Source organism: Chrysemys picta, chromosome 11 (genome assembly GCF_011386835.1).
Source record: "Chrysemys picta bellii isolate R12L10 chromosome 11, ASM1138683v2, whole genome shotgun sequence".
NCBI classification, from domain to species: Eukaryota; Metazoa; Chordata; order Testudines; family Emydidae; genus Chrysemys; species Chrysemys picta.
The window spans coordinates 55,436,998-55,455,966 of NC_088801.1; the positions used below are offsets into that span (position 1 = coordinate 55,436,998).

Genomic DNA, 18,969 nt, shown 5'->3' on the forward strand with positions numbered 1-18,969 from the left:
CATCTAAACCAGCAGAAGGAGACAAAGGCTCATGTTATTATTTTCAAGGTATATATCTGAATAAAGCACAGATCAGGGAGTCTGCCCTTATTGCCTCTCTTTTCTCGACTAGCATAAAAATATTTTTCCCAGCAGCTTGCAGGATGTTAAGGTACAATGGTTTGAGAGAGACGGTTATTCTATCAATGATCCTCAAATCTTATTACATGAAGCACAGAATGCACAATTTGTTTTTAAATTACTTACTTTGATTTAACTGCTGTCAAATATTTTGGTTCTTTTGATTAGACCATCAGCCCTATAGTAAACAATAAAGCAGTGAGTCACTATGTTTAGACCAGTCTCTCAATCAATTGTTTTTCCCAATCCTTCTTGCCCCTAAAAACTGGAATACAATATGACTGTATTTAATGTGTTGGCCTTTGTTTGATAAGGAGGTGGGATCGTAGCCATAAAATGTCAATATTTTTGCCCAACTCTTACTCTTACATCAAAGATGCTGTGGGTCCTTAACACGTCAGATTATATAACTATACCCATTATATCACATTAATTATTTTGTATATTTTTAATCCTCCCCCACCCCCGACTTGCCTCCTCTCTAAAGTAAATAATCTCAGTCTTTTCACACGCTCTCCATGTGGAAGTGTTTCCATGTATCTAAAACACCAGAGGTTACTGAAAAGGTAAAATGCATAGCAGAGCTCATAGAGATTGCACCGTGTTCCTGAGACCCCACAACGCTCTCAAAAAAAATAACTTTAAAACAAACTACTAATCACCCAACCTTTCCAAAAATGTCATCCACATCACCATATCTCACTGAGTAATAAAAGTAAAATAAAAAATTTAGTATTTCATACGTCAATCATTCTGAGATGGGACCTTTCAAGAAAAAAAACCCTGAAAGTACTTCAGATTTTTCAAAATCTGTTCTCTCTCACAAAGAACAATCCTCTGATAGAAGTATTCATGAAATTTCAACTGGACTGGTTCACTGCTGGCAAAGTTAGCCAACATTAACAGAAGACTAAGCACTATACCCCAATTATGGAAAGACTACCAGCTCTCCATAATAAATAGCTCATATTCTATCTTTTGATCCCAATATTCTGTACAGTTATTTCCCTAACCCCTATACTGAAGTTTTTTTTAAAAAAGAACAAAGATTTTGCCAAACACCATTTAAAAGTGCTGTCAGATTAAATCATATCAGATTAAAATATGTTTTTCTAACTGGGTAAATATGATGTTTTAAAACAGCAGAAATATATTTTCAACCTAGTGCAACATATGTACACTACAAATAACAGACATTGATTTCTGCAACATTTTCTTTTTCTTCTTATTATTAGATCCATCTTTTCTCTGGGGCTCTCTCTTTTCCGTCACTCTGGGTTTTTTTTAATGCAGATTAGTACAAATTTATATCTATGGTACTCACAGACTGGTCTACCTCAGGGGCAGGGCCGGCTCTAACTTTTTTGCCCCGCCGTAACCCCCTCCCCCCCCCCAGTGCCGCGCCGCCAACACCCCCCCCAGCGCCGGCCAACCCCCCCGTCCTCCTCCCCGAGCGCCGCACCAGGCCGCACAAACCTCCAAACCCCCACCCCCTCCCGAGCGCCTCGCCGGCCAAGCACCGCGTCTCCCCCCAAGCGCCGTGCCTCGCCGGCCCGGCCAAACCCCCGGAGCACTGCACCGCCGAATCCCCCGCTCCCCGCAGCGCCACGCCGCCAAAACACCCCCAGCGCTGCCCGGCCGAAACAAAAAAAACAAAAACAAAACAAAACAAAAAAACCACCACGAGCGCCCCCCGCCACTCCAACATTGGCCGCCCCTTCTAAGGTGCTGCCCCAAGCACATGCTTGGTCGGCTGGTGCCTGGAGCCGGCCCTGCTCAGGGGTTCTCAACTGGGGGTTGGGACCCCCTCAGGGGTTACGAGGTTATTATGTGGGGGGTCGCAAGCTGTCCGCCTCCACCCCAAACACTGATTTGCATCCAGCGTTTCTAATGTTTTTAAATATATAAAAAAGTGTTTTTAATTTATGGGGGGGGGTCGCACTCAAAGGCTTGCTATGTGAAAGAGGTCACCAGTACAAAAGTTTGAGAACTACTGGTCTACCTGTACTAATAATGGGCAAGTTAAAATAGGTAACTGGGGAAGAAAAGGAAGAAAAAAAGAAAAAAAAATAACCAACAACTTTCCCTTCAAATCCTCCACCACAAGCCAAAGTTCAAAATAAAATTCCATTAGCTAGGACAGCTGTTGACAAATATGTAAAGCACTAAGATTTCTGAAACTCTAGGCTTATGAAAAAGCCTAATGAAACCCGTTTACTTTCAACATAGTTGTATAGCAATACATTTAATTTTGCTCAGAATTCTTGACTGAATTTTAAAATTTTCTGCCAAAAAATTGGCAAAATTAAAGAAAAACTAACATTTTATAGAGAAAGATTATTTTTGTATACCTGGACATACTGGGTTAATTTCTGCCCGGACATCGAGCCAGGCAACACAACTGACTTTTGAGAGTGAAATGGGTAATATGTTGGGACAGAATCTAGCCCACTAGTTTTAAACATGATGTACCCTAGTTTCTGGAATCGTTTCTCACCACCAACACTGGAACAGTAAAAACTTTGCCACCTTCCTCCATGCTCAGACAGAGATCGCAGAAAAGCATGTGGTCAAGTTATACAACCAACTCCAATTATTTTGTACTGCTGCTGTTTTTAATTAGTGGCAAAACAATTTCCCAGCAACGTTTTCCCCCTCTCAGAATTACAACCACAACACTTAACAATGAGGCTTTCCCATCCCAAAATCTCCAAAGAGCAGAATTCATAATTACTTTTCCTTGATAATGTGGAGGAGGGATAAAGGAGAGAAAAAAAATTGACTTTTTCCTCTTTTGTACACTCATGTATTTCCCCCTTAAATGACAGTACCAGAAACAGTTGCCAGCTGCTGAGTCCACATCAGCACACTTCAAATGAAGCTGCATTGCTAGGGAGTCAATACAGAGCTGCAGGAAGTCCTGACTCAATGGTGAAGCACAGGGCCTATACGTGGATCCTCATGGATCCTGGGGAATAACACTGGTTTTGTGAGCCAGCCCCAATTCTTTCAAAAGAGAGTTATGCCTAATGGGACAACCTAACCCCATGCAACATCAATAAGTTATCACTCGGGATAGCCTGATCACGAAAGGCAATGTTTGCTGAGTCCTGAAAAGATAAGTGAATTATGAAAAAGAAAGGAAGCAAAACAGATTTGCCCTGTGTAGTCTAACATCCTCTATTTAAGACACCAAGGATAAAATCTTGTCCCATTAAAGTCAATGTGAATTTTGCAACTCAATTTAATAGGTCTAGGATTTCACTCCAACTATCAACATTAAGGTTCATGCCACTGTACAAACTAGAACACTCCATCCTCATTCTCTCTCTGACACATTTACTTTTAAAGGCCAGCTCCACTTGGGGATTATTGAGCCACTGAGATTCCCATTGACTGAGCCATGATTTATACTACACAGTTATAAGCTGTCTTATGTCAACCTAACTATGTCAGTGTATACACTACAGCCTTCTCCTGCCGATGTAAAGGGTATGTCTACACTTACTGTGGATTGACGCTGCGGCGATCGATCCACCGGGGGTCAATTTAGTGGGTCTAGTGAAGACCCGCACTGGGGTTCTCAAACTGGGAGTCGGGACCCCTTAGGGGGTCGCGAGGTCATTACATGGGGGGGTCACAAATGGTCAACCTCCACCCCAAACCTCGCTTGCCTCCAGCATTTATAATGGTGTTAAATATATTTAAAAGGGTGTTTAATTTATTAGGGGGGCACACTCAGAGGCTTGTGATGTGAAAGGAGTCACTAGTAAAAAAGTTTGAGATCCACTGCGCTAAATCGACTGCAGATCACTCTCCCGTCGACTCCCGTACTCCACCGGAACTAGAAGCATATCGTAGCGTCAACAGGAGAGTTTCTCCCATGGATCCAGCGTGGTGTAGACACCGTAATAAGTCGACCTAAGCTACGTCGACTCCAGCTACATTATTCACGTAGCTGGAATTGCTTAACTTAGGTCAACTTAACCCTGTAGTGTAGACCTGCCCTATGTGCCCTACTCCACCGACATCATAACTCCACCTTCACGAGGAGCATAGGGCTTATGTTGATGTAGTTAGGCCGAGACAGTGTCCATGTAGACCAGTGGTGGGCAAACTGCAGCCTGCGGGCCGCATGTGGGCCCTAAGGGCAATCTGATTGTGGGCCGCCAGACATTTTCTAGGCATTGACCTCCCACAGGCACGGCCCCCTGCAGCTCCCAGTGGCCGCAGTTCACCGTTCCCGGCCAATGAGAGCTGCAGGAAGAAAAACTAAATATATTGTATCAAGCTGTTTAACAGTTTCATGCTTCACTGAACAATTTGATTTACACTGCAATCAGATCCTCCAGTTTTTGCAATTTATTTGCCAAAAAATTCAAGGACCAGATAAAGGTTTAAATATAAGCATTCTTCTGTGACACGAATATTTCAGAATCCTTATTTTAGCATGCTCCTAAAACATTAGTCACATACAGCTACCTAATTCTAGTTAAAAAAATTTCTAAGGGCACGTCTTCACTACCCGCCGAATCGGCGGGTAGCAATCGATCTATTCGGGATCGACTTATCGCGTCTAGTGAAGACACGATAAAAATCGATCCCCGATGGCTCTTCCATCGACTCCGCAAATCCACCGCGGCAAGAAGCGGAAGCGGAGTCAACAGCGGCACAGCAGCGGTCGACTCGCCGCCGTCCTCACAGCCAGGTAAGTCGACCTAAAATACGCCACTTCAGCTACGCTATTCACGTAGCTGAAGTTGCGTATCTTAGGTCGACCCCCCCCCCCCCCGTAGTGTAGATCTAGCCTTAGAGTAACATAAAATTGACAAGTAGGAAAAGAGACAGAAGCATCACAGCAAGAAAAGTGTCTTTTTTTCCTGTTTTTCCTTTTTTTCATGGAAATATTTAGCAATAAGTCCATAAACTGATTTCAGCTGGCTTCACCAGTTAATACTGGCTTAACTGCAGAACTCACATTTGCATCCTGGAGGATGATCACACTTTTGAATAATTTGTATTAGTGAAGTTATCATCCTCATTTTTTCTATTCTTAATAATCTCACAATGTTGTAGATCCAGTAAACTCCTCTTCACCACAAACAAACAAACCTCTCCACAAACTCCTAGCATACTGGAATTGCTTTATTGTAGTCCTAATTTTCTTGAAATGATTTTTAGCCCATTTACATAAATCTTTTCAATCACTTCTATTTCTGTTCTACTACAGCTGTGCTTTAAGAAGTCTCCCTCTATTCTTTAGAAATAGGAGAATCTTATGAATTCCCTCCCTTCCCTTCGTCCATGAGAAGAGTTGAATCTATGAAGCAAGACGAAATCAACAGCAATTTAATTCCACACTGCACTAACGGTTCTATGGTTGGTAGGATAGACGAGCGTTTGATGCAGCAAATCATCTGCGGTTCAGTCAGAAGTTTCTCTTTGGCTCAGTGCTTTCTCAGTAATGAAGCAAATTTTACACGAACACTATAATAATGAATTAGTCTTCCAGTGCTTTCATGATTTCCCTTTTGCAGTTTTTAGGAAGCAGGCACAGCATTTTTGTTGACATGCTTACAATACATGAGAGAATGGAAAACAGCATTTCCGTGAAACCTATCAGTTTTTGTTCTCTTGCTACCATTTTTTTCTGGTCAGTCATTGCGTGGTCAATGACTGGCTTGGAAAATCCACTCACCAGTTGTTTGCAGGACATTTTCCTGGTGAATATGGACGTGTATCATGTAACTTAAATTGATGAGACTATGCATTAGAAATGATGTAAAGGCCAGTATTGGAGGGACTATGCTAATATGTGTACTAAACCTCTCAGCATTCCCAGTGTGAACTAGAGGTCTTCCACAAACTTAAGCAGAGTCAGCGTGATATGAATCTTTAAAGAAAAGAAAAAAAGCAGCCCCATATTCTCTTTCCCATCCACATGATTCATGAGTACTTACTAAATAATAAAAAGATGGGGGTTAGGCTATAAGCCATCAATTTCTGCAGAATATGAGCTTCATCTTAAAAAAAAAAAGTACTGTTTAAGATATGAAGTGCTATCTTCCTCTGCTTCTGCTCACAGCTGTCACAAACAGCAGCAGAGTGAAATTAACAGGATTCTGGTAATCTCAGATACTTTTCAGAACCCTGTTGACAGTGTGAAATTGAAAAGAATCATGTAAATTTCATTCTGGTCCTGGTGGGGAAACCTAGGAGTTGGCCTGGCAGAATTCCATTTTTATAAATAATTTTGACAGATAAAAAATGAAAAATAAACACTGATAATATCTATTTAAATTTTCACTATTGCAGGAAGTTATGTGGAAATGTCAGAAGACACTGATTTCCAAAAAGTTAAAGCTTTATAACCATTAAAATATACAAAGTAAATATACTTAGCTTAAACTCTAATTCGTTCTCAAGCAGCATTTTTCTTATTTTGCCTACCTGTACATTTCAATTATTAATGACAAATATTTGTGTGTGTCGGTCTGTGGGGAAATTGACATGTACCAATAAAAATCAGATCCTTCCAAAACTTACCCAGCAGCAGCAGCAGCGGCAGGTACTGGAGCTGTTCACAGGCAGAATACAAAAAACAAAATGCCTGACATGGGAGTAGAGTATCAGAGACCTACCGCTTCTCCAGCGACCAGAAGCCTGAGGAAGGGATATAGCACCCAATGGTCAGGAAACTGGAGTGTGAGCGAATAGAAAGAATGCAAGCAAATGGCTTTAAAATTATCAAAAGTGTATTAAGCTTGAGGCTGATATGAGTGATGGAGTCCACAACCTGGGCTAAGGAACACCACCCCGGGAGGTGTCCCAGCAACCACTCCTTTTTAGCACTTGGGAGTGAAGGGAAAGATTGGGGTTTTAACGGGGGTGCTATTCCTGGATATTGCAATGGTGCAGCTCTCTCCCTCATTCTTCCATTTGACTCTTTAGCTTTCCTAGTAGGTGTCTGCTAACTTTTCCAAGCCCTGAATTAAGCAGTATTGCCACTCTCTCAAGAGATCAAAAACCGTGAGTAAGACACCTTAAACCACTGATGGGTTGGGGGGGGGGGGGGTTGTTTTATTTTTTAAGATTATATTGTGGTTTTTTTGGTCTGTCTTGATTTTTGAATTCCCCTGCCCATCCTGTGAGTGAGAGGAACTGTCCCAAATGTATCTAGTAAGGTAATTTTGGCCCCTGCTGCAGGAGCTCTCACCACCTCTGCCTGCCCCTTGCTTAGCAATTAATCCTGTCTTCCAGCCCCTCCATCACTTCACCCCACTGGTCTCCACCCCCGCTCAGCCCCAACCCTGTCAATTCAACTTCATCACACCCTCACTTCTGCTCGTCTTAAGGTTCTTCACCCCCCTCTCCCAGGCCTGGGGTGGGGGGAGAGGGCGCTGCAGCAGGGTCCCCTCTCCTCCTTCCCTGGCTGGGGGGGAGAGGGGGGAGGAAATGGCCTGCTTCAGGGGCTCTTCATCCCCTTCTGCCCCTTTCCAGACCAGGTGAGGAAGGGAGGGGGAAGAGGGAGCGGAATTGAGCTGAGCTTCTGGGCTGTTTGCTCCCTCCTCTCCATCTCACCTCTTATGAGAAATGGCTGACAGAGAGGAGACTGCTGAACTCTGTAAGGAGGCCAGAGCTTCTCATGCAATTGCAAGAAGAGCACCAGCAGCCTCTGAAATGTAATCACTCGTGATAAAAATCACAAGAGCGGGCAATACTGATTACTGTACTTCATTTATGGCATACTATATCCCCCCCACCTATAACATTGCCTACAATCCACTAAAATATGGCCTCATCCACATTTGCCTGAAAACCTAGATTCAAACAGCATGTGCTCTGCTGCACTTAAATTCAGTTCTAGCCCTGCATGGCTGGACACTGCTCACTGAGCCAAACTGTGCTGAACCACATTCTAGCACAGAGCCCAGAATCTAAACTAAAACTCAATTGCTGAACGCAGTTCAAAACAGCCCAGCCATATCCATGCTGGTCACTCAAATCACATTACAAGGTACAGTGCCAGTGATTCTTCTCTATAGCTAAACGGAGTTTCAAACAGGAATGCTTACCAGTCAAATAAAGTTCCTCATTATAAAAAAATCAGCTTTCCCACAACCATTAGCAATACAAGCAACAAAACCCACACACTTTTTTTCTTCATTATTTTGGAAGAACTAAAGCAAGATTCCAGCACAAGGCCATCAGTGAGTCACTTTAGTTCCATTGCTAGTGTAGTTAATAATGTTAAAGAAAATAAGACAAGCTGTTTTCACAAAGCCACAGAACATATAACCAGATTTTATATTGCATTTAGCATATACTGTAAGATCCGGCTGCATTTAAACCCTTTATAAAAATGATGCATCCCACCTTCCTTCAAAGATGCTTTCTTGGTATGTATGTTTTTGTTGTTTTTTTTTTTTTTAGGAGGAGGAGGGGAGTAAGCATTTTGTTGACTGACTGAACTATATCACTGTAACATCTTGAATTTGTCACAGTATCATGTTTTTTTGTATTTCCAAGTATCTTCAATCTAAGTGCTGACCTGATCTACTCTTGATTCTTGAACTAAATGAGATCAGGTACATTCAGGATGGGACGCTTGACCTTTAACGTCCTTTACTCTCAGCTATTTATATTTATACTTTAAAAATGTATTTCTTGACCACAGAAAAAGGGATCCATCTAGCTTTAAATCTGTTTTGTGCATTGGTGTCCACTGCCCTGTGCAGAAAGAAATCCTTACTCTGCATTGTTCTTAAATTATGCAGCCTTCCCTGCTGTGAGTAGTAAATCATTCATAAGTTAGCAGTAGTGAATAGGCAATAAATTATTAGTAGCAATGTGCTCCGAGACCTCTATGCACCGAGTGTGAAACATTTTGAAGAACAGTGACATATTCATATATTTTTCTGTTTAAATAACATATGTGGGGAGTGGCATGGAACAGATTTATCCTCAGCAACAAGGGCAATTTAGTTGAAATGCAGCTAAATCATCTTATTTCATTTCTGGATTTTGAATTTTTCTGTAGTAAAATGGAAGAGTTGCACATATATAGAGAAATCAGTATATCTGAAGCCAAATTTTGTTTTTAATATTTGGGATTTTATTATGTTAAAAAAATTTAAATATATTTCACCACTGACACATTGTCATAGGAGGTTCTTACCTTTTCTTTTAGGCTTTTGGTCTGGGCAACATTTATTACTCTGAGATGGGCATTAGAGAAACTGGGACACTATATAAAAAAAATAGTTGACATTAAGAGTCAAATCTTACAGTCCTTACTCAGGCAAAACCCCCATTAAATGATGTACCTCAAATCAAATTCAATGGGAGTTTCACTTAACGTAGTAAGAATCGCAGGATTTAGAACTAAATAAATAAAATAACTAATGTACTGAAGAAGGCTCACAGAGGCTTAGAGAACTCCAGTTACAATTCAGGCACAAATTGACGCGAAGGTTGGAAAATTTCCCTTCCTCTGATAGGAAACCCTTCTCTGGACGCAGGTAAATCATCTCTCCTGGACAAGACTTATTTCTAAAAATTTTCTGTGAAAAACAAAGGTTTTGCCTTTGGAATGCAATAAACGTCAAATATATTAAAAGCACTTCCAGGGAGAAGGTAGTCCCTTACGAGTTCTTCATCACCCCTGCCTACCCGTGATACTGTATGATTAAAGATGACCATTTATATCATTGATATTACCACTGTTTTAAAATTGCAACAAATCTTGCACAAAGTGTATTATGTAAGGTGTCAACAGAAAAGTTACAATCTATTGAGTATGATTATCCTGATTAAATCCATGTATCCAAAGTTATGAATATTGGCTATGTATTTGTATCTCCAGCATGTGTTTTGCTCCTGGATGACACCCTCCAATTAGATTTACATCAGAGCTAGATAGCTATGTGTTGATGGTCCATTTAGGACAGGCCACTCTCACAATGAGTCATGGAAGAAACTCATCCCACACAGCAGGTCTCCCTGCAGATGCCTCAGACAGCGAGGAGCCAATGGCCACGCCCCCCTGTGATTCAGCAAAACATGTAAGAGCATGTGATATGCTCATCTGACCCTGGACTCCATCTTGGGCCAGTAACTTTCCATACACAGGGACTGTGGGTTTGGTTTGGAACAGTAAATTTCATGCACCTGGCAAGGGAAATAAAAGAAATAAATGAGACTCCTCCATTTTGCCTCCTTCCTGCTCCAATTCTCTGGACTGTGGATTTACAACTAAAAAGAGTACACCTCTACCCCGATATAACGCTGTCCTCGGGAGCCAAAAAATCTTACCGTGTTATAGGTGAAACCGCATTATATTGAACTTGCTTTGATTCACCGGAGTGCACAGCCCCGCCCCCCCCCAGAGCACTGCTTTACCGCATTATATCCAAATTCGTGTTATATCGGGTCACGTTATATCAGGGTAGAGGTGTATTTTGAACTATGGACTGAGAATTTTCCAATCTTTTGGAAGTTACCAGAGAGACTTTTGCAAGCCAGCAGTCTATTTCATACTGCTACAACCCTGATATAAGGACTTTGCAAACATTTGCATGTACAACCATTTACAACTCTTCTTAATAAATCTTTAGTTAGTTTACTAAGGACTGGCTGACAGCAGGATATTTGGGTAAGATCGGAGATACATATTGACCTGAGGATAAGTGTCTGATCCTTTGGAATTAGTAAGAACCTCACATATGGTGAATTAGGTTTTCAGTAACCCCTCACCATATTAGACCTGTTTGTTCTGATGAGAGCTAAGGGCTAGAATGCCTAAAGAGTACTGTGTTTGGCTTCTGGTTAACCAGTGTGCTACTGCAGACGCTCTTTTGTTTCTAGCTTGGTGAATCTAATTATAGAATAAACCACCAGTTTGGGGGGATTATCTGCTTTATTTCTTGCAGTCTGCCCTGAGTGTGCCATTCTCAGTGTGGTCCATCCCAGGCACCTGGTCACACTACCACCTTATCAATTATAAGTGTACTCAGGATATTTATCAAGAATATAGAGAAAAAGCGATACTGCCTCCTTCCTTCCATATGACTATAAGAAATCTTTATTGTTTAAATTAATAGATTCCACTGCCCCTTACTCTTTAAACCTCTCACCCATCAATCCTCTTCACACCACCTTCCCATATAGGACATAGGTTTGATCACAGGCTAAGTATGACATTTTTTGTGAAGTCTCTTAAAAAATATTGGTGACATATCACTGAATCTATCTAGGTACTTATACAGCACTCAACACCTTAGCATTTTGGTAATAACTGCAGATTAGACATTTATCTTTTGTCAGTACAATATCACTGTTTGCTAGTATTTATAAGAAAATTGGGGTCCATGCAACCCACCCCCCTTTGAATCAATGTATACCTATTTAAATGAAGGTCATGGGGGGAAGGGGGGGGGAAATGAGGCACTTCAAAGTAGATCAAACCAGATTAGGATTTAGAGATCCCCTTGTCCACATAATAGTGGAACAAAACAGGATATAGTACTAAAATATCCTCCACTGATCTCTGCCTTCTTCTAATTCACCAGAATGTATTTATTTATTGCATGTAATAGGCTCCATTCAAAATGTCCAAACTAGGCCTGACAGTTAACTATAGAATGGTAAAGTGAAAGAAACTCTACTCACAGGCCCAGTAAAAACAGATACATAGATACAGACTGATGTGATCACTGTATGATGACAATTAGTTCTTCATGCTATTTGTTCTGTCTAATACACTATGCTCTATGAGTCAACTTCCCATCATGACTTTTTTATCTTTCCTCTTTGCTTTGCTGGTTCTTCTAAGTTTTAACAACAGAATACTAAAGAAATGTAAAGTAATACTGTGTGAGACAATTAGTAGGATTTTACAGTACTTATCTTTGTAATTTTTTTCTTATTTCATTGTAACTGTAATTGTTTTTCTTCAGATAATAAAAATACTGAATAAGAAAATAATTAAAGACAAAATACTATTTAAGAACTCACTTCATTAACCCAATGTACACGAAGATGTTTTAAAGTATTTTTTTAACAACCTACTTTAAAATGAGTTCTGTGTTCAGACACCTGCCAAGATGTGGAACCTCAGGGATTCTGTATGTCCCATGCAGCAGTTGACAACATTTATAAAACTGAAAGCTGAGAAAACGATGTTCTTTGCATGACTAAGCATTATTAATGAAATCTACTTTAGCAGGAAAAATTTAGAATCCCAAGGGTCTGATCTCTGGTCTTGGCAGATTTAAAAAAAACAAAAAACAAAAAAACCCAACAACTTTCCATTCACCTTCAAAATCTCTTTTACATATTCTCATATTTCATTGAGAATGACCCTGTCTTCTAATGCCTAGATATAGTATAGACTAGAATATAGGTCAGGTTTTAGGTCACACTAAAGGGGCAAAGCGAGGAAACTCACACGTGTTACAGGACTGCGCACCAAGAAAGAATTAGATCTTGTATGAGGAAACCTTTTCATTCACTGTAAGGCTTATACTTATCTCAGTATTTTTGTATATTGCAATTCTAAATCAGCACGGTTAGCCCAGCAATCTGTTTTTGTTTAGCCTGCATCCATTCTCATAGTACCAAGATGCTTGTTCTCCTAACGGTCTTATCATAGTTTCCCAGAAAAGCACACAGCTTTCAGTCCTTGCGTAACCACAGAAATTAGACCATTCCCCTTGACGTGCTGCACAGTAAAGGAAGAGCAGCAGCCTGGGGAGGAGGAAGCCAACTTAAAAAAAAACAAAAAAAACCCACAGTTCTTTTGGATAAAGGTTACAAAAATCTTCTTACTATTCTAATGAAACTGCTTAGTAGCTAGGGTGCAGCAATACCAAGCCAGGTGTATAAACGGAAGCTTGAAGAGAGGGTAGGGGGGCACGGAGGGGGTGTTGCTGTTGCTCTTCCAGGTGGAACTGCAATTATCAACTCCTTGCAATGCTCAATTTTAACTTCCCCTTTGAACAAGAAGCTCAAAATGGGATTTTCAAAAGCACTCAGCACTGGACTAATTCTGCTCCCATTGAAGTGAGCAGTACAACACTCATTGGATTTCAGAAGCAGCAAAGTTAGGCCAACAGTGAGTGATTTTGAAAAATCCCACCCTCAATATCACATTGCTTTCAACATACTTCCAGCACACACATGGACAAACTGGACAGTCTCTACGCATAAGAATAAATGGACACAAATCTGACATCAGGAATCATAACATTAAAAAACCAGTAGGAGAACACTTCAACCTCTCTGGCCACTCAGTAACAGACCTAAAGGTGGCAATTTTGCAACAAAAAAGCTTCAAAAACAGACTCCGACTAGAAATTGCTGAACTTGAATTAATATGCAAATTAGACATTATCAACTTAGGCTTGAATAGAGACTGGGAATGGCTGAGCCATTACACACATTGAATCTATCTCCCCATGTTAAGTATTCTCACACCTCTTGTCAAACTGTCTGTAATGGGCTATCTTGATTATCACTACAAAAGTTTTTTCTCTTAATTAATTAGGCTCTTAGAGTTGGTAGGACAACTCCCACCTTTTCATGTTCTCTGTACGTGTATATATATCTCCTCACTATATGTTCCATTCTATGCATCCGATGAAGTGGGCTGTAGCCCACGAAAGCTTATGCTCTAATAAATTTGTTAGTCTCTAAGGTGCCACAAGTACTCCTGGTCTTTTTACGTATAGACAGTGCTTTTTTAGAACAAACAACAAAGCTGGAACAGTTGATAACGATCAGTACATAGAGATGGCAGAAGTCACCTCAAACAGTATTTTTCCCTATACTTCTATGAACCAGGGGACAGAGATCTGGAATACACCCCTTGAAAGTGCAGAATGGGGGAAGCACAATTGCAGCGGCACCTCCTGCATCTGCGAAACTATGGGAGCCCTTCTGCTGGGGCTCAGCAGGCTCTTCCCTGTACGCTATTACTTTGGAGGTGGAGGCAATGGCAAAAGAGGGCAAAGCCGCAGACTAATTGCTTTCTGTATCACCATCTCTACAGATAATTGAGGGGTTACCTGATTTGGAGGTACTACTGCCAAAAGTAGCACTAACCCCACCAGGGAACAGCTGTGTAGCGGCAAAGGAATTCAGCCAGGTACCTGCTGAGGGAGGAGTAGCAGAGTACCTGGAAGGGACAGCCCTGCGCATGGACACTTCTGCACCCACAGGACTGGGCAGGAATTCATTTTCTTATGGTTGCCCAGCATCTTTTGGGGTTTGGGAGACCAGGCCCTATAGTCTCTCTGCACACACACACCCAAAACCTCACCTAACCAAGGGGATTATTAAATGAAACTCTGTAGAGTCAACTTTGAGGAATTTTCTAGCCCGATTTCTCCATGCAAGGGTACAATCCAGCCTTTATCTTACAGGATGGCATTTCAGAATGTTAGGCATTTTGGAACACATTTTGACATCCCTGGAGTAAACAGTGGAATTCTAAGTACCTTTAAACCAACCATTTGAGAAATGCATGTGGAGGAAGTTCAGGTTCTTTTCTTGTGGCGGGGGGAGGGGGGAAAAGAGTATTTCCAGTTATGGTGGTGTATTTATTTTTGTGACTGTGGCCTTAATTTTAACAGTGATTTTCACTTCACTTCAAGGGCACCCAATCATCTAGCTGATATCTATGATCTTCAGTTACTCAGAGGCAGAAGTGTTAAATGTTGATAAAATGATTAACACAATATTAAGAACGAGGAGTACTTGTGGCACCTTAGAGAGTAACAAATTTATTTGGACATAAGCTTTCGTGGGCTAACGCCCACTTCATCAGCCACGAAAGCTTATGCCCAAATAAATTTGTTAGTCTCTAAAGTGCCACAAGTACTCCTCGTTCTTTTTGCTGATGCAGACTAACACGGCTACCACTCTGAAACCTAACACAACACTGTCTCTGATGATCTACAAAGTAACTGTACTCTCATTACCACTTTGTATTTTTCTATTTATTTTGATGTAATTACATTTTTTTTTATAAGATCAGATTTATTGGAGACATTGAGAATCTTTGAGGTGGAGGGGGAAAAAAGTCATTTATTGGCTGACTTTGTATGAACTTAATGCTGACATGCCTTTTACTGACTATGTTTGCCAGTTTGGACAACAAAACTTGCTATTATATTTCCAAAAGTGTTTCACCTTTAAACCTATGTCTGCATCCTCAGAGAATTTGTATCAATTGCTAATAGAATTACAACACAGATTGAGGGAGAGGGGGCGGGATAAAACACAAATTTAGTTTCAACACTGAATGGTTGCTATCTATTAAAAATGAAGCATCTTTTACTAACAAACAATCTCTATTTGCAGAATATGTTCCCAAATTACTGTAAACAGAATATATTTTCATTGTCTTACTGAACTGTAACTTTTCTTTCAAAGCTTGAATGGCAAAATGTTTTTCATGGGGGAAGATATCACATTCTGAAAATTATGATACAATACTAACAATTATAAACATCACATTTTATATAAAATTCTTCCCACGTATTCTATGTGAAAAACAAGGAGTCCTTTTTAAAAATTCCTTTTGCCTTGGCCACTAAAGCATTCAAAGGCTCTTAGCTCCTGTGGCTAGAGAACACCTTGTCACCTAAACCTCAGTCTCTTTAACAGATTAACAGCTCTGCCAGTGGTGTCCAATATGAATACAACCAGCATGAATGCTGGCACATCAAACAGAAGTTACCAGGAATATGGGTTAGCACTGAAGTTGCATTTTGCCTTACATTACGCAGCACTACAAGTATTTAAGAGAAGGAACTTCAAGACTAGGAAAGCACAAAGAAATAGGGAATTTTGCAGAGCTCTTAGTAAGGCTGGTTGACAGTTGAATGGACCAATAGAACAATCTTCAAAATCAAGAATACAATTTCTGCATGTAGCTCATTGTGGCTACAAAGAGTCATCAATAACTTCTTAGCCAGTAAGCTTGAACTCAGCTTATTTATACCAGCTGAGAATCTAGCCCTCAATGTTTTAAAGAAAGATCAGAGTACAAAACTAACTCTCAAATAGTGCAATACATTACTGTCTGACTGCCAGTCTCTGCTCAAGAGACTAACTCAGGACCAAATTCTGTCTTTGGATGCACAAACCATAGCTCAGATAAGTCACTATTAGTCCTCAGCATTTGCATGTATGGCTTCCATTCAGTAATTCATACTACAGGCCAAATTCTGACAGAGTCCTTATTGCTATTATGATGTATTATTTTCATTGCAGTAGCACCTAGGAGCCCCAGTCACAGACAAGGACGTCACAGTGGCAAACATATAATGTAGAGTAAATATAATCCTAGCCCTAAAGAGCAGACAGTCTAAGACTGTTTATTATTTGAATTATAAGCAGTGCCTGCAGCACCCAAGCAGGGTTCAGAGCCCTTTTGTGCTGGATCCTGTGTACGTATGTGTACACACACACACACACACACACACACACACACACACAGACAGCCCCTGCCCTGAAGAGCTTACACTCAGCATAGACAAGACAGACAAAGAGTGGGAAGGGGAATGATTTGCTCAGGGTCGCACAGCAAGACCAAGCCAGGAGTAGAAACCAGGCCTCCCAGTGCAGTGCCCTATCCACTAGCCTAGGGTTACCATATTTCAACAAGCAAAAAAGAGGACGGGAGGAGCCCCGCCCTAGCCCCGCCCCTGTCCCTCCCACTTCCCGCCCCCCCAGAACCCCCAACCCTCCCCCCGTTCCTTGTCCCCTGACTGCCCCCTCCTGGGACCCCTGCCCCTAACTGCCCCCCGGGACTCCACTCCCTATCTAAGCCTCCTTGCCTCTTGTCCCCTGACTGCCCCAACCCTTATCCACCCCCCCACCCCCAGACAGACCCCTGGGACTCCCACGCCCCATCCAACCACTCCCCACCCCCTGACAGCCCCCCCCCAGAACTCCCAACCCATCTAAACCCCTCTGCTCCCTGTCCCCTGACTGCTCCGATCCCTCTCCCCACTCCTGCCCCCTGACAGCTCCCCCCCAGAACTCCCAGCCCCCTACCCCCCGCTCCTTGTCCCCTGACTGCCCCCTCCTGGGACCCCTGCTCCTAACTGCCCTCCAGAACCCCACCCCCTACCTAAGACTCCCTGTTCCTTGTCCCCTAACTGCCCCCTCCTAAGACCCCCCCCCAACTGCCCCCCAGGACCCTACCCCCTACCTGTACCCTGACTGCCCAAAACTTTCTCCACTCCCCTCCAAAAGCCCCCCCCCCCCCGTTTCTTGACTGCCCCCTCCAGAACCTCCCTGTCCCTTCTCCTGCCCCCCCTTACCCTGCTGCTCAGAACAGGGTGTTGGGCTCTGTGCCAGCCGGACACATGGCTGAGCTCCCCTGCACAACACAAAACCCGGTCCCTGGCCCTGCACAGGGCTGCCGGAGCGGGCTGCAGGAGGAGGAGCTGCCGGCCGGCTCAGAATGCAGGGAGGGGGGGGTGGGAGGAGGAAGCTGCTCCGGAGTCCAGCCCGGGACTTTCCTGCAGCCCTCCCAGCCGCTCGCTCTGCCGGGGGAGGGGGAAATCCCGGACATTGTGAGTGCTTTACAAATTCCCCCCGGACGCTATTTTTAGCACACAAAAGGAGGACATGTCCGGGTAAATCCGGACGAATGGTAACCCTACACTAGCCTAGTGGGTCTCAAACGTACTTGCTTGCCCGCTCCCCCTCCCCCCACTGCTTTGTGTCTGTAATCGTTTATCCCCTCCCCCCAGTACATATACCACCACCCACCTCTGAAGGCAGCACCACGCCAGCAGCATAAGCACAGAAGGGTGGCAATATTACTTTTCACAGCAGACTTGGTGCCCCAATGCCACCTTTACTTCTGCCTTGCTGCTGCCACCCTGGGGCTGACAGCCAGAGTCTTATTGCCTCCCGGTGAGGTGTTGGGGAGGAGGGAGGAGAGCCTGAGCTCAGGCTGCCTCCTGGTGAGGGATTGAGGGTGGGAGGAGAAGGAGAGCCCGAGCCCGGGCAGCAGAGCTCCGGCTGTCCCCTTTATCCCCATCTCCCAGGTATGCATGGCCCTTCTGCACAAGCCCCAGCTACCCAGGATTTACAGCAAGAGCTTTTAAAAAAAATAATAATAATAATAAAAAAGCAGTACACAGCTCGCGCATCACTTGACACATTACCGTGCCTTCCTTGGGAGACCCATCCCATAGTCTGAAAACCACTGTGCTAGACCATAGTACAGGGGTCAGCAACGTTTGGCATGCGGCTCGCCAGGGTAAGCACCCTGGCGGGCCGGACCAGTTTATTTACCTGCTGATGCGGCAGGTTCGGCCGATCACGGCCCCCACTCGCTGCGATTCGCCGTCCCGGGCCAATGGGGGCGGCGAGAAGCGGCGCGGGCCGTGGCTTCCCGCCGCCTCCATTGGCCACGGACGGCGAACCGCAGCCAGTGGGGGCTGCAATCAGCCGAACCTGCCACGTCAGCAGGTAAATAAACTGGCCCGGCCCGCCAGAGTACTTACCCTGGTGAGCTGCGTGAAAAACATAGCCGACCCCTGCCATAGTACCTCATAGACTCATACACTTTAAGGTCAGAAGGCACCATCATGATCATCTAGTGTCTGACCTCCTGCACGTTGCAGGCCATAGAACCTCACCCTCCCACTCCTGTAATCAGGGTTTAAATTTAGCCAGAGCTGTCTGGAGCAGAGCTCTGGTAAATATTTTTCAAACCTGGACTCCAGCCTGATGCTACTGAATGATGTAAACCAGCGGTTCTCAACCAGGGGTCCGTGGCCCATTGGGGAGCCATGATCCAGTTCTGGGGAGTCCACAGGGCCT

At 43.1% G+C, this 18,969-nt stretch overlaps 1 protein-coding gene across 9 annotated transcripts in view; it reads right to left on the bottom strand.

Annotated features, from left to right (window-relative positions):
- The window catches only part of HECW2 (HECT, C2 and WW domain containing E3 ubiquitin protein ligase 2), a 258,022-nt gene that overhangs the window by 215,190 nt on the left and 23,863 nt on the right, over nt 1-18,969 (bottom strand). For 2 of the 9 annotated variants that reach the window (XM_065562028.1, XM_065562032.1), the window contains exon 2: nt 6,667-6,783. The exons of the other annotated variants lie outside the window; for them this stretch is intronic. The gene's annotated coding sequence lies outside the window, so the exon portion shown is untranslated. The remainder of the gene's footprint in view (nt 1-6,666; nt 6,784-18,969) is intronic. 9 annotated transcript variants of the gene reach the window in all.